Genomic DNA, 16,058 nt, shown 5'->3' with positions numbered 1-16,058 from the left:
GAGCGCTGAGACACCTTCAGCCCGGAGCCGCAATCCATCCTCCGGGCCGGGCCGGGCCGGGCCGGGCCGGCTGCTCCGGCACAGCCACCGCTGGATTCTTGCTTTAGGTGCGGGTTTAGCTCCGCTGGCTTCCAGTGCTGGGACAGAGCCCTTTGCAAATGTAGCTGCTGCTGTTTCTGCAAACACTCTCTCCAAAGGGCAGCAGAGCCAAGCGCCGGGAGCCAAAGCACACCCAAAGCACACCCAAAGCACACCCAAAGCACACCCAAAGGTCCCGAGGATGTCGCGGGGTCTCGCTGGGCTGCAGCCACACACGGGCACGCTGCTGTGAGACACCGAGAGCAGGGCTCAGCCTGCGGGGAGTGCCTGCCCCAGAGCTCTGGGGCACGGGGCAGATCCCCATGTGCACAGAGCAGATCCCCATGTGCACAGAGCAGATACCCTGTGCTGCCCAGCCCTGGGTACACAGAGATCCCTGGGTGCACAGAGCAGATCCCCGTGTGCTGCCCAGCTCTGGGTGCCCAGAGCAGATCCCTGGGTACACAGAGCAGACCCCCGTGTGCTGCCCAGCTCTGGGTACACGGAGCAGATCCCCGTGTGCACAGAGCAGATCCCCTGTGCTGCCCAGCTGGCCCAGGGCCCCCTGCCCGGCCTGGCGAGGCAGTGGCACCGCTGTTCGCTGCCCAGGGGGAACCAGGGCAGGGTGGGAGACACACGGGACATGCAGGCCGCTCTCAGGCAGCTCCCAGCCCAAGCTCTGAGTCAGAGCAGGAGTGGAAGTGACTCTGGAAGTGACTCACGATCCGCTGAGGGGGCGACAGCTGATGGCAGAGCCGGGTTCAGCTGTGACACTCAGCAAGGGCACCCAGGGTGACAGCACTGGGACGGGAAGCTCAGCACCGTGAGCAGACACAGGTGCCTCGTGCTCCCTCCTATCCAACATTTGCTTTACTTTATTCAGCCTTCCCCAAGGAAAATACCTGCTCTTCTCGAGACAGAGGCTCAAAGCCAGGGTTATTCACTTGTGTTCAGGAAGCAATCAGAAAACAAAGAGTGCTCTCAAAAGTCTAAGTGTTACTGTGATCATAATTACAGTGAGCAGCTATTAAAGGGAGCTGAGGAGCTGCCTCTCCTGACACAGCTGGCTTTGGACAAGCTCCCGCTAACCCCTGGAAGCAGGAGGAATGAAGGTGCTGGAGTGTGGCTTGATTAAATCCTCTTAGGACAGCAGAGCAGCACTAATTGGAAGCACACATCTCTTCTCCAGGTCCAGGTGAGTTCCTTATTCCCTCACTGATGCCTTTAGAACCCCTGTCCTGCAGCCCCGTGCTGCTGGGCTGAGGGCATGAGGGATGTCTGACCTCTGGGTACTGGCACTGACCCTGAGTGGAACCAGTCCTTAACTGGGAGAGGGCTGGGACAGCTCATGGAGAAACTCCCTGGGTCTTGCAGGGCTTCCAGAAGCTGATAGACAAATATCTGGATTGTTTTACCTGCTAATCAAAAACTGCCCCTTGGCTACACTACAGGCATTGTGTGACTGTGTTTAAAGAAAACAAGCCTTTAAACCCATGAAAGGAAACATGGGAAGGAGTACTTACTGAGTTAGACATGCTCTCATTTCAATATATATGACATTTAATTTCAAGGCAATGTTTGTCTCATTGTGTGGGGCCCACCAGATCTCCAGTCAAAGGATGTCTCTGACTTCCTCTTGTAGTTACATTTTAACTTTCATTTTATCTTCGTGTTTTTCTTTCATTTCCCCCAACTTCCCCATACTCTACTGCCTGGATTTTACAAAACAGAAGTAGGAAAACGGCAGCTGCAGCTGCCCCAGGAATGGGTGAGAGCAGCAGCAGTGAGGGGAGGTTTGGTACCCGGAGATGGAGGAGGCACCGCCCGGCCGGGGGTGAGCGAGTGCCGGGTCCCTGCGCAGGAAGAGGTTGGGCAATAGACAATGTGTGGTTGCAGCTGCCTTTGAGCAGTGAGCACAGTTTGTCAGCTGCAAGAATACCACTTGTTACTGCTCACGTTGAGCTCTGTGCCCCAGTTTTTCCTGCTCGAGGCTGGGCCTCTCTCCGCTGTGGCTGCGCAGGGCTGGGGGAGTTCCAGGCCCCTCTGCTTTGGCTTTTTCTTGTGCAAATCCAGCAGCCCTGCCCCAGCCATGCTGCCGGCTGTGGATGGGGTTAGTGGGGGCAGAACCAGGCCCTGGGCTGTGTTCTGGGGCTCTGCAGAGGTGCCTGGGAGCACTGGGAGCTGAGCCAGGAGAGGTGCCCAGGCTGCTGCCCCTGCTCATGTTCAGCTCTCAGAGGGTCCTTTCCTTCACAGACCCCTCTGGTAGGAACCCAGGCTGCTAGAGCTTTGGATGTGGAAATTCCTGCTTGCAGCAAGCAGAGAGTGAGCAGCCCGCTGTGCTGCTGTCACCCTGGACCATGGGAATCCCTGTGCATGGCAATTGGCAGCTCCCTGCCGTAGCTGAGCAGGGGAAGTGGGATTTGTGCTTCCTTCCCCAGTGAGTTTCACAGCCTCTGATGGTATTTATAGACAGAATATATTCCTTGAACCAGAAACCCCAATCAGCCTCTGCCTTTCTCCTGACTCTGCAAGCTGCAGACACCAGACTGACTCCAGGCCCTTCTGGCATGCCCACAAGGAAGGGAAATGCTTGGGAAGCTGCAAAAGAAGCCTCCCTGCATCCCATGTCCCTTTCAGAGTGACAAAGGGGGAAAGCCCAGGCTTGCTGGTGGATTTGGTAGGGGAGGCCTTGTTCATGCCTCCTCATCCTTTCTGCAGTCCCTGTGCTCACATCCTTAGGGCTCAACATGGAAAATACCTGGGTTTGCACTGGGATCCAGCCTTGCCAGGGATTTCAAGGGACTTTAGGGGCACTGGATGGGCTGGGCAGGAGCACGGCCCCAGCACTGCTGCCCCAGGAGCAAAGCCCCTGGAAAAGCCAGTCCAGCCTTTCCCTTTGGAAGCCGGCTGGAGCTCTGGCAGAGCCCTGCCTTGGGACCAGCCATCCCTCCCCAGAGCCCACAGCTCCCCTCTCCTCTGCCTAATTGCCTGGTAGCTTCCCCAGCCAGCCAGTGGGCTTGGAGCAAAGGCAGCCTGCAGTGGGAGCAGGGATGGGGCTTCCAGGGAATCTGGTCCTGGCTGCTCTGGGAGCAGCTCAGGGCTCGGAGCTCTCCTGCCCTGCCGAGCTTGGGAAGCTGGGCTGGGTTAAATGATCCCTTCTGCTCGGCAAGGACGGCGTGGGAGGTGAGGTGTGAGCTCGGTGACCCTCAGCCAGGGCAGCTGCTGGCAGCCATGTGGCTGCTCACTGTTAATTACATCATTAGTCATTATTCATAATTATACACTGCAATCTCATCTGGAAAGAAAATATTATGCTTGCACTTCAAAGGCTTGTGTTGAGGTCTTTGGAATGAGCGTTTTTCTCTTGATTCTTCCCTGACTAGAGTTTAAAGAGTGACTATTGTAAGTTTAGAGAGCACCAGCTCCTTCCTTGTGCAGCTGAAGTTCAGCCACTGAGGCCAGGAGCAGGACTCAGTCGGCACCTTCACTTCTGACAGCCAGAGCACAGGATAATGTGTTATTAGCCTGCATGGTGTCAAACCCACTTTCATTTACTTCCAGCCCTCTGATTCTATCAGCCAGGAACCCAAGGTCATTATGCAATCACAAATTGTTTCTGAATTTCATTAAATCAGCAAATGGGCCTTAGCTACATATTTACATCAGCTGAACTTGTGATAATTTATCCAATTGGGCAATTATTGTTTTGGAATAAAAGAAGTCCTGAAAGATTCTGCTTCATATTAATTTGCCTGCAGAAGACTCAGTGCAACCTCGGCAACTCAGCTGCAAAAGCAGGTGAAGAATTGCAATCCTGTTGCAGGTTCTGGTGTAAACAAGTGTTTTCCTTTCAGTCTTTTACCACTGCCGTATAGCAGGAAAAGGGGAGTGAAATCTTGGTGTAATTTAATATGAATGGATTTAGAGTTCAGGAAAGAAGCTATTGTGGCAACTCCTGTTTTGTACAAACAGATGGGCTGTGATAAATGACACCCTTTTCCAATAAAACTGCATGGGAAGGGGTCACTGGATTTCTTGGGCCGTGTCCAGGACATTACAGGCTGTGTCCTGTATGACAGGATGCAGGGAATCGATTCTCTTGTGCTGTTGCTGAGCTGGTGGGCAGTGGGAGCTGGGGCAGTCCCAGGCTCCAGGCAGGGGTCAGCGCTGTCAGCCACCTGGAGACGTCCCTGCAGCAATGGGATTTGTCAGGAACAGGGAGAGCACCGAGGGACACACAGGGTGTGGATGTAACACCCTGCTGACAGGCGGATTTGCTGACCACAGCCCACTGCTGGGCGAGAGATAAGGAGCAGCAGAAGGAGGGAGAGAGCTCTGGCTGAGAGCTGCATCTGCCCGAGGGAGGGCAGGACTGGGGCTGGAGAAACGATCCAGATGTTTTCCCTGCACGAGTCACCAGGAAAAGTGCCTCTGAGTTCACTGAACTTGGCCCTGCTTCTCCTCTTCTGATCGTCTCATAGCCAGCTTCACACTCATCCAGATCTAATTTCATGTACTTGCAAAGCCTGACTCAGCAATAAATGTTATCAGCTTCCACTGAAACCTGCAGAAAACGGGGGAAAAGTCAACCTTCCAGAACACACATCAAAAAGGAGTTCTGTCTCGCTGAGTCAGCCCCTCACTGTGCCTGGACCCTTATTGTTTTGAAACTTGGAAGATGGTCCACAAGCCATGAAATAGATAAGTGTGTGATTCTTGGATACAATAAAACCCTTCAGTTGGTGTCCAGTGGGAAGAGCTGCAAATGTGTTGATATCTGGGGCAAAGCTTGTTAAAGCTTTAATTTCAAAGGAAATTTGAGGTAAAGCCTTCAGAATGCTCAAATGTACACTGAGCCTTTTAAAGGAATTGCATCCCTTGCTGTTTCTGCCCATAGGAATATGGTTTTACACAGCTTTTAAAACAGAAGTTACTGCTGATATTTTGTCCCTGCCTGTTTTCCAGACACAGGCAATGTTTTTAAACATTGAGCTAGTAACTTCCTAAATTCACGGATTTAACTATAACGTTTGTACTCTGAAGAAACAAGGTGCTCAACCAGGAGTGCTGAGCATCCTTCAAGGCAGATGCTTTTGGCACCCCGACTGTCCCACTGTGCCTGAGCCTCTCAGGGCTGAGGCTGCCAAATCCTGCAAAGTGTGGAAATCCTTTCTGACACCGCCCTGCCTCCAGCGATTCCAATCAAGCAGTGATTCACCTGGCTCCCAGCACGGTGGTCCCCAGGGAAGGAGACACCTCTTAAGCCATAAAAACAGGGATTTACAGATGGGTATCAGCAGCCACAAATTGTACCTGGAAGCAAAATTCTGCGCTGTGTATTTATTTCTGCTGCACACACAAAGCTGTGAGAGGAGAACTGGAGCAGTTTCAGTTACAGAGGGTGAGTGGGGACTCTGAGCTCTGTGTGCCTCCTGGCCGCTCACTTGCTGGGCTTTTTGGATAAGTCATTTAATCTTTGTTTTCTCATCTGTACAGCCAGACAAGTAATATCTAGCATTTTTGTTGGAGTTCTGGATGAGAGGCAGCATGACTGCTAAAATATTGCTGCTGTAGCGTGAGACCTCAATGAATCTGCTCTGTCCCTGAAGTTTTGCAAGCAGTGGTGGGGAGTGTGGGGAGGCCGTGGGTGTGCTGCTGCTGCTGCTTCTGGCACCATCCCCTGCAGGAGCATCCCCAGGGACAGCCGCAGTGCTCCTCCTGCCCCTGCTTGTGTGAGGAGGTGACAGTGCTTGGGAACTCGAGAGATCCCTCTGCATCTCGTGGAGAGCCGGGCATCGCAACCACGGAAGCTACTACAGCTCCTCTGGGGTATTTATACATCCTTAACAAGGAAAAAAGCCCCTGAACTTTATTGACTGTTGACATTAGGTTTTCTGGAGTGTGCAGTTTGGAGCTGAATTATAGTTGAAGTTGGGGCTTCTCTCCAGGCTGAGCCCCTTTCCCCAGGCTGAGCCCCTTTCCCCAGGCTGAGCCCCTTTCCCCAGGCTGAGCCCCTTCTCTCCAGGCTGAGCCCCTTCTCTCCAGGCTGAGCCCCTTTCCCCAGGCTGAGCCCCTTCCCAGCCCCGCTCCGTGTCCCGGGCACGCTCCAGCCCAGCCCGAGGGTCCCGGCCCCGCCGGCCCCGCACTCCCGGCCCGGCCCGGACCCCGCACCTGCCCCGGCCCTCCCGGAACTTCGGCCGTCCCCGCCCGCCCCGCTGGCTCCTCCCCGGGCCGCGGCCGCGGAGGGCGGAGCGGACGCGGCGCCGCCGCCGCGCAGAGCAGCAGCGGCAGCGGCAGCGGCCCGGCCCAGCCCCGAGCCCCGAGCCCGGCCCGCAGCGGCGGCGGAGCGGCGGTGGGAGGCGGCCCGGGGGCGGCGGTGAGCGGGGAGGGCGGCGGGGCCGGGCCGGGGCAGCGGCGGGCGGAGCGGCGGCTCCGGGTGTCCCGGCGGGGCCTGGGAGGCCGCGCGGGCGGGCGGAGCGGGGCAGGGGCGGCCCGGGGTCCGGCGGGGCCGGGCGGTGGCGGCGGGGCCGGGCGGTGGCAGCGGGGCTGTGCCGGCCGCTCCCTCCCGCGGCCCGGCCGGCAGCGCGGGGGAGGCGGCTTGGCCCCGTCCGGCCCCAGCCCGTCCTGCCCCGGCCCCGTCCTGCCCCGGCCCCGGCGGTCCGTCCTGCCCCGCCGCACATCCATCGTGTGCGGCCCCGGGCGGGCTGCGCGCTGCCGGCGGTGCCGCCGCGCTCGGGATAAGCGGCATTGCCGCGGTGGCGGCGGGGTCAGGTGTGTGCGGGTCCCCGCTGCTCCCCGCGCTGGGAAGGGGCGCGGGGGATCGTGCGGGGCCGAGGAGCGCCGGAGTGAAGGGACAGCGAGGCTGGGGGCACGGAGGGTGGGCTGGCACAGGCACGGCAGGACGGGCACAGGCTGTACGAACCGGCCCGGAGGGGCGGCAGGAGGTTTGGGCAGCTGGGACAAGCCCAGGGGGAGCCCCCCGTGAGCCACGTGGAGCAGCAGGCTGGCCCATCCTCATCCTCCTCATCCTCACCCTCCTGTCCATCCCCATCCTCACCCTCCTGTCCATCCCCATCCTCACCCTCCTGTCCATCCCCATCCTCACCCTCCGGCCCATCCTCATCCTCACCCTCCTGTCCATCCCCATCCTCACCCTCCTGTCCATCCCCATCCTCACCCTCCTGTCCATCCCCATCCTCACCCTCCTGTCCATCCCCATCCTCGCCCTCCCAGCCCATCCTCATCCTCCACTCCCAAGGACTGGTTGTGTCAGACCACCTCAGCTCTGAAATGGGTTCTTGCACTTCCTTCTGTCGCTTTAAAGAGAAACTGTGCTCTGTGTAGGGAAACTTTGGTGTTTAGATCCTTCTCGTTAATTGGTGCCTTTGCTTGCGATATTTGAGGTACAGGGCATGTGGGTTTGTGCAGGGATTCCTGCGAAGCCTCCTCGGTGGGAGGGTTGGGGTTTGGACACAGCGAGCCAGTTCCCACTGACACAGAGCTGGAATTGGGTCTTGCTTTGCGCACAGCTTGGAAAGAGCTGCAAACGGAAGGGCAAACGATGAAAACTGTGTTTTTTCCTTTCAGTAGCTTAACAGGGGAGATAATATTTCTTAAAATAGTGTTTGACTTGAAAACGCCTGTCTGCCTTCGGAGTAATGTACCGGCACTCTAATTTCTGCTGCTGTTGTAATTCTCTCTGAGTAGTTGTGTTGCTCCACGCAAAGAGACACCAGATTATTTGAAGAGTTGAGGAAAGCGTCTGTTCAGTTGACAGTGCCTGTCTGCTGTGAAATGTTTCACTGTTGTGATTTGTGTCATTGCCTTTTTCATGCTGAAGTGGTGTGTCAGTAATTCTCCCTGGTGTAGCGGATCCTCGGATCTGAAAGGGTTTTAATGCAGGAATTTGTGAGACTTTCAGGAAGTAATGGATGAAGCTTGTAGAAACAGAGAATGGTGCGTTAGCAGAGCTCTGTGCCTTTAATGAGAAGTTATCCAAAACCAGGCAAGTTAAAGGGAAGTTCCAGATGGAGCTTTTGTGGTCTCCGCAACTTTCTGAATTCACAGAAGCGATATATTTCACAAGTATGAAATGCTGTCTGATTATTCTGACATCATTATCACGTTGCTATAGTGACTTCATTGCGCTGGGAATGCCATGTTCACATCCGGTTGCTATGGAAAAAAATCAGTGTCATAAATAAAAACATTTAATGTTCTGTTCATCCCTGCGGCAGGAAAAAAGGCATCGATTTATTGACGCGAGTGAAGACTGGCAACATATTCCAACAGAAGTACTTAGTGCCAAGTCACAAACTGGGAAATTGTCGCTCGCCGCTCTCGGCAGATTGTCCTTTGCCTCTCTCTGTTGTGGCAGGTAGCAGAAGTTGTGAAATCCTGGGTTTGGAATGGAGGGTGACAGAGCGTCTGTCGTTCTTCAAGGTGGAGCCGGCAGGAAGTGCTGCGCTCGCACCGCTTCTAAAAATAATCTGTTTTCATGCGCAGCGTTGGCGTGCCCCGCTCAGGGCAGCTCCTGCTCGGGATGGGGCTGCCCGGGAGCTGCGGGGCTGGGGAGCCTGGGGCCAGCCCGGGATGGAGCTGTCACCCCCGGCTGTCACCCCAGGCCGGAGCTGTCCCAGCCGGGCTGTCACCCCAGGGCCAGCCTTGGCCGGAGCTGTCACCCCCGGCTGTCACCCCAGGCCGGAGCTGTCCCAACCAGGCTGTCACCCCAGGCCGGAGCTCTCCCAGCCAGGCTGTCACGCCGGGGCTCCCCGGAGCCCAGCACTGCTTGCCATCACGTGTCCTGGCTCTGGCGTGGCTGTTTTTAGGGTAAGTAGCTTTGCTGAAGGTTCTGAGAGGATCTCCTGCCAAACGGGCTGAATTACTCGCACTCCCGAGTCCAGCGACAGGTTAATGCTTTTATTTGGAGACTGGTGCTTGCACAGGGCGTCAGAACAGTTTATATTTGAAGCCATGAGCTGCAAATACACGGACATAAGTTATTAGTGATACATTTTGTGGCTGCTCAGCCAGTCTGAGGACTGTTCTTAAAAAAACTGAAAAGCAATTAAATGGCAGGAGGGCAACATGTGGATGTGCTTGAACATTAAAGTTGTAATTGTATATTGAATCATTGTGCTGGGCATAAACAACAGCAAGCACTTGTTTGTACTTTACATTGCAGTGCTTTTTCTCGTACCCTGCACGTGTGCAGTGCACTTGGTGGCACTTTGAACTCGTGCTCAGTGTTTAGAGAACAGATTGCTTCTGTGCAGCTTTGTAGACTTAAAAAAATCATCTTCAAGAGGAATCCTAATGCTCTGACAACAGGAATCTGCTATCTGCTTTCCTAGGGAAAACAAAGTGTATCTTTTGAACATACGTGAGTTCAAACCTTTAGGCTTTATATTTGAAGTGTTTTTTATGTGTAGCTGTTTGAAGTTCAGGATTATCCTTGATCCAGTGTTACTTTCAACCTTGCCAAAATCAGCTCAACTGGCTCTGGCTGTGGATCCTGATCAAAACTCTTGGGTTTTAGGGCACTATGGGAGACCTACTATTTTATCAGTTTCTTTTAGTTTCTGATGAGCCACATTAATGTTGAACATCAGTTGCTTCTTATAACTTCGTGTATTTAATTCTGCAGAAGCAGATTCAAGAGAGACACAACTTTTAAAACTTGGTCAAGTCCGAGGGTGGCGTTTGGCCTTTTTTGGCCTTGATTTTGGGGGTTGTTGGTTTATTTTTTGAAGATGAGGTAGTGAGGATGGTGGTTAAAGTATAGCCTCAGTTCATTTTATGTTGAGCGCTGAAGTAGTTATTTCTTTTCTTTTACTCTTTTATTTACTAGTTAATTGGAAATTAAACAGAATTTTAATGAAAGGACCTTCCTAAAAGGGTGCTCCTAAATCCCAGGGTCAAATTTTCCCGTAGGCATTTGTGTTTGCTCTTTAGGAAAGTTGCTGCTGCTGGAAACATGACACCTAATGGCAGAGATAAGTAAGGATGTCCCAAAGGCTTCTGAAAGGACTGTTCATCTTGCTGAGCTCTCTCACTTGGTCCAGCCTGTCCTGCTCAGATGTTAAAACTTGTGTGAGATGCAAACAGTCCCTCTCCATCCTTCCCTGCAGGTCCTGGAAGGTAGAATTAGACTCAGGACGTTTCAGTTGGTGGAAATGGAGCTGCAGTGGGTTCTCACCCCTCATGAGGTGAGGAAGGCAGGGCAGAGACTGAACTCTGCTTTCCCATTGTGGACCTTTATTGTTGAGCATTCAGAAACTCTTGGAAGCAAGACCCCGGTGGGAACCCAGCTGCTGCAGTTCAGTGTCTCCAGCAGGAACATGAGAGTGAACAACCATCTGTGCTGGCTAAGTGGAGACCTGTTGAACTGTGACACCAGAGGAGAAAGGACTGAAGCAGGAGTGAAGAAGATGCACGATAATTGTGCCAGCACCACTGCTGATGGAGGAAGGAGTTGAGGAGAACAAGAAACTGCAGTTGCTGGCACATCTGACCCAGGGCAGTGTCCTTCAGCCTCGAGCTGCAGCAGGGCTGATGTGGTGACTCTGCTGGGCCTGTGGGAGCTGGGAGGAACCTGTGGCTCACCCTGGCTGCCAGGATAATACCAGATAGGTGACATTTGGTCTCTGTCCTCAGGGGTGCCAGGCTCTTATTTGCAAGGGCCAGCCTGTGTTTGTGAGAGTTACATGGCCCTGCCTTTCTGTTGTGGAAGATTGAAGGGCTCTGCTGGTTGTTTTTCAGCTGCCTGTGTGCTGGTGCCTGTTGACATCCTCTGTGAGCTGGTTTGACATGTCTGACTGAAACCCTTCAGAGCTAAATGGCTCATTATGAGAAGCTTCCTGTTATTTCCTGTGATAGCATAATTTTGTTAATTAATGCCTGTTTTCTAGCTCCCCTCTGAAGGAAAGGGGACCCAGTGGCAGCAGAGCATCAGTCAGGACACACCTGGGCCTGCTCGGCTCTTGGTACCTGCTTTTTACACTGGAGCACTCTGTGCTGCACCTCTGGGGCCATTTCACTCCCAGGTCTGCTCTGAAACAAGTTTTGCTCTGCAGAGGGGCAGGAACTGGTTACTGAGAGATCACTCCTTCCCTTGCAAATACTGCAGTAATGAAGGCTGTGTAGAGAAATCCATTTAACAATATTAAAATGAGGCTGTGGGAAGAAGGGTGGTGCACCAGGAGGAGGCACTGAGCGTTACATTCCTGATCAGAAATGGTGTGTTTAAACTTACATTTCATTCATGTGCTCTGGGAAGACCCTTGGGGTGTGTGTGGGAGAAAATGGGACAGCCGAGCCCATCCCTCAGTGGATCTGCAGGGGTTTTGGGGCTGGCAGGCTGTGCCCAAAGCCGTGTGGCAGGCAGCACACCTGGTGCAGGTGAGCCCAGAGCTGCCTGCCTCTGTCTCTCCCCTGGCAGCAGGCTCAGGGCAGGGCTGGGGCTCTTTCTCACCGTGCCAGCTGCTGGAGCAGGTCGGGTGGCTCTGCTGAACCCTGCCATGGCCACATAAAGATGTGTTTTGATGTTTTGGTGCGTGCTCTGCTGCCTGCTACCACTGCTCCAGCAGGTACTGGGAGTTGGGAAATACCTGCTATACCTGACCAGGCACTTCCTCACTGCAGCTGCACTGGCTTCACCCGACCCGGGTAAAGGCACCATTGCATGTTTTTGGTTGAGAAGTCCAGCTGCTGACAAAAGAAGACTCGGTATGCTTTGAAAACTGCTGGTTGCTTTCTTTTGATGAACAGAGTCATCAGTCTGAGGGGGAATCCTGACCCTGCATTGGGCTTTTATGCCCAGGAATAAACAGGTAACAGGACAAACAGCCAAAAAGGAATCTCCAGGGCTGCTCCCAGCCCGTGGCTGTAGTTGGCCGACTTGGCTGTTTCACCTATTTGACTTTCTTTGACTTAAAATGTGGGGACCCAGGCAATGGCAGTCTTGTTGAGCAGGTGGTCTGAAGCCTTGTGGTCGGTTATTTATTGTGAATATTGATAAGATGGGAAAGACTTAAATCCATCTGGGGCGCTGAAGCAGGAGATGTGGATGTGCCCACAGCAGTGGCTGTGCTGGGGCTGAAACAAATCTTTATTCATCGCTTCAGTGAGGCAAAATGCGCTCAGAAATGTGCTCGATGTAACGAGCAGGAAGAGCATTTCTGTGAGAGGTGATGGTTGCTGTGTCAAAACCCTGCTTTTTGGGAATGCTCTGCACCTGGGAGCATGTTTGTCAGTGGACTGTGTTGCATAACTGCTGCTTGCTGGAGCATTGCAGGAAAAGAGACACTTGCATTTCACTTGTCAATGACTGCAGATTCAAGCCTGGCTGGAATGTTTTGGGGCTTTTTTTAGTCCAAATATTTGTTGGATTCAATGATGTTGTGTTCTGCAGTGTTGTAATACTGCAAAAATGTGAACTGGTCATGTTTAAGTCAGGCTGTTGCGTGTGAGCTGAGGGCAGTGCAGTCTGCTCCCGGTGCATCGTGGCTGCAGCTGGGGCTGCTCCCTGCCCTGCAAGGGAGGCTGCTGCAGGGTTTTGTCCAAGGGAAGAATCTCCGTGGAATCAGGCATTTCCCACACTTTTAGCTGCAAACAGACTTAATCTGGAAAGCAGGGAGGACGTGGGAGGAGCACTTCAGCTGGATGTATTGCTTGCAGTGCCTTTTATGTTGTATTTTTATGTAAGATTCTTTTCTCTCATGCAAATAAACTTGAAGTAGTAGGGAGGGGCAGCTGAGAAGAGGAAAACTTTCATTACAGACAGCTGACATGCAGAATAATATCTTTTTATATGCCACTCACCACGTGATAGTTAAAAGTAACTCATAGTTCACTGGGTAAGGCTATTTCTGGCGCAATTCTCTTTTTTTGTGTGTAACAGTCTCATTCCAGCACATCTTGCTTTACCCTGAGATTTGATGTGTTTGTTAGTCCTGTACTGAGTAACAGTTACTGGGTATCAGGCCTGAATAAGAGAAACCTTGCTGGATTTATGAAGTAAATATGGGTGAAGATGAAATAAATTTAGCCAATTGTTGCTTTCTGCTTTAGATTATAACACTAATTGTAGCTGAAAATAACATTAAGATTAAAGATACAGACTGAAGTAGTTCCAGACAGCCTTTCTCATGAAATATTCATGCATTTAGAGCTTTTAACTCATCAGATCACTTATGAAGTCGTGGAGGTTACAATATTATTACGGCTTTGCCTTGTTTTGTGAATACCCTGCACTGGCATATTGATCACTAGAATGCAGTCAGGGCTTTTTCAGGAATCCCATTTGAAATGATCAAACAGATGTTGTAATGCTCCAGGGCACTTTCCTTGGTGGTGTGATTCTGAGAAAGTGGGTCTCGTCCTTTTTTCTGTAATTCCAGTCCTTTGCAGCCTCTGTTACATGAACTGTTTGCCCAAACCCGTGTCACAAGCACAGTATCGAGTCCAAATCCCTTTTGCAGCAGGGCAGACTTGAGCTGGGAGCTGGTGCTCAGCAGGACACAGAAGGATGGAGCTGATGCTCAGCAGGACACAGAAGGATGGAGCTGTGTCTGCTGGGTGCTGTGGCTTCCCTGCTCCTCTTCATGCCAGGTTCACACCCACTGCATCTCTTTGGATGGAAGCTGGAATAGGTTTAGGAACTTTTTAGCACCAGTGATGGTAGTACTGTGCTGAGGGCATGGGCTGTGTTTGCAGGACGCTGCATTTGCAGATTTCAGATTTACTCCAGAAAAAACAGATGAGTGGAAGTTTGAGCTGTGGAGGGAAGGTGTCCTCAGCACGGGGAAGGCACAGGAATTGTGGAGATGGCAATTGGCACTCAGATAAGTGTGCTGTGTTCCCAGGTCCTGAGAGTGCAGAGCCTGGCCCCAGGCCGTGTGTTTGACGAATTTGCATCCTCATGTGGGAGAGGTGATTGTTTCCCTTTTGCCCTATGTCTTATCATTTCAAAGGCACATCCTAAAAATAAGACTCTTCTAGGATGTGCCCTCCCTTCCGTGTGAGTCAAACCCAGCCCCTCTTGTGCCAGTAGGATTCCAGCTGCCCCTGGCTCTGGGCTCCTTGCTGTTTAGAGGCAGCTGTAGAATTGTCTATTTTGGTTGTAATCAAGCTTGACCTATAAATACTGAAATGGCTCGTATAAAACTGATTAAACTATCAGAGCTGTTTCCTTTAATGTCACCTTTTATTCACCATAAAGGAAATTCCAGGATGAATTGTCAAAGGAGTTCTGCCCTTTTAAGCAGGTTCAGGAGGATTAAAGAACTTCAGAGAAGCCCTGGTGCAGAGGCCAGGTCTGGCCATGGTTTGGTTAAAACCCCGCTGGCCTTGAAGCTCTCTCTGGCACTGAAATGTTAATTAATAACTGTTTGAATATTCTTCAGTTAAAACCTTCACACAGAAGAAAGTTTCATTTTTGCTGTAGAAGAAAATTCAGTTTCCACCCCCACTCTGCCCCAAGGTTCCAGGAAGCAGCATTAAGGGGCTGAGCTAAATACCAAAGGATTAAGCACCACATTAAATAACTTAATTTCTTTACGAAACATAATGAAACTGTTACTTTCCCCTCTATTTGAAGTTAATTCTGTGCCCTTTACTGCTATTCAGGTTGCTATCAAGCCTTAAAATCTGCCATGAAAAGCATTCAGGAGGTGCAGTCCTACTTGGCAGCGCTGGAACACTCCGTTGTGAGCTGTGCTTAAGTCCTCATTACATGGACACTCACTGCTGCAGGGGGTTTATTTAAACTGATAAACAAATGTAGTATTAATAAGTGGCCATATGGTCAGTGGGGCTTTTCATTCTGGAAATTGTTGTTAAAAGAGGCGTTTAATGAGCGGCAGTTGCGTGGGAATGGGGGGGTTTGGTTGCTTGTGGCTGCCACGCACCAGGCAAGTGCAAATCTCTGGGCTGCACATGCAAAGCTGACCTTTAGAACGGGCTGCATGCTCAGATCCAGTGTACAAACACACACAGACCATTGCAGCTGTGCCAGGGAGATTTAAAAATCTCAGTATTCTCTGGAATTTGTGAGGTGGCTGGTCTCCTGAAGAGCTGGGATGTGCCCCATGTTTAGGGGCTTGGGATTAGTTTTAGGATTTCTCACTGGTGGGTGTAAATCATAGAATCATGGAATGGTTTGGGTGCTCCAACCTGGCCTTGGGCACTTCCAGGGGTCCAGGGGCAGCCACAGCTTCTCCGTGCCAGGACCTCACTACCCTTGGAGTAAAGACTCTTCCCAATACCTAATCTTAACCTACCCAACGTCAGTTTGAAATACATGAGAAGAGCAATTTGAACCTCTCCAACTTGATTGAGAAGTTTCAAAGTTCCTTAGTGGCCTGGAAGCTTCATCTCTCCATTAGTATTTTTTATGCTGGAGACCAAGTAAGCTCAAACTGGGCTTTATGACCAATGTCTCATCACTACTACTGCAGAAATGAAATAATGAAAGTGCAAGCTGAAATTTCAGTGGCAATCTGTCTACCTCATGTCACTTATTTACTCTTAATTATGTAAACCAGGAAGAATAGTGGCGAATGTTGCCAAGCTACTATCAGCACAACAAATTATTCCTACCAAGTAGAATGGACTTGGACTTTTGCTATGACTGAGCCTCCTCGGGTCTGTGTGGAATTTAATCTGTTTTATAAAAGGTCAGGATATTTTTTCCTCTAAAAGAAATGGAGAGGAATGAGAACCTTTATAGGGCTTAAAAATCAGTGGCAAGCTGTGGATGTGATAGGCAGCAAATGGAGGAAGTCCCCTGAAGGGCTGCTGTGTCTAATGGCGATGCCCTTTAATGTTTACGTGTTTGGCTGATGAGGAAGGGCGAAAGGAAGTTTTTTTTAAAATTTTTTTCTTCCAAAAAAAGCTGTGGAGAACTCCTCTGAATGGCGTAAAGCCCTCTTCTGAAGCACTCCAGTGCGGCTACATGGGAGGAATGGCAAATATTGCTT

At 51.7% G+C, this 16,058-nt stretch overlaps 1 protein-coding gene across 2 annotated transcripts in view; it reads left to right on the top strand.

Annotated features, from left to right (window-relative positions):
• Nucleotides 1–6,298: 6,298 nt before the first annotated feature.
• RAP1A (RAP1A, member of RAS oncogene family) overlaps nucleotides 6,299–16,058 on the top strand; it is a 29,314-nt gene continuing 19,554 nt past the window's right edge. The window contains exon 1 of one of the 2 annotated variants that reach the window (XM_030261441.4): nucleotides 6,299–6,454. The gene's annotated coding sequence lies outside the window, so the exon portion shown is untranslated. 2 annotated transcript variants of the gene reach the window in all.

Source organism: Taeniopygia guttata, chromosome 26 (genome assembly GCF_048771995.1).
Source record: "Taeniopygia guttata chromosome 26, bTaeGut7.mat, whole genome shotgun sequence".
In the NCBI taxonomy this organism is placed as follows: Eukaryota; Metazoa; Chordata; class Aves; order Passeriformes; family Estrildidae; genus Taeniopygia; species Taeniopygia guttata.
The sequence above is the reverse complement of the archived record's forward strand: the minus strand, read 5'-3'. Positions and strand labels throughout refer to the sequence as shown.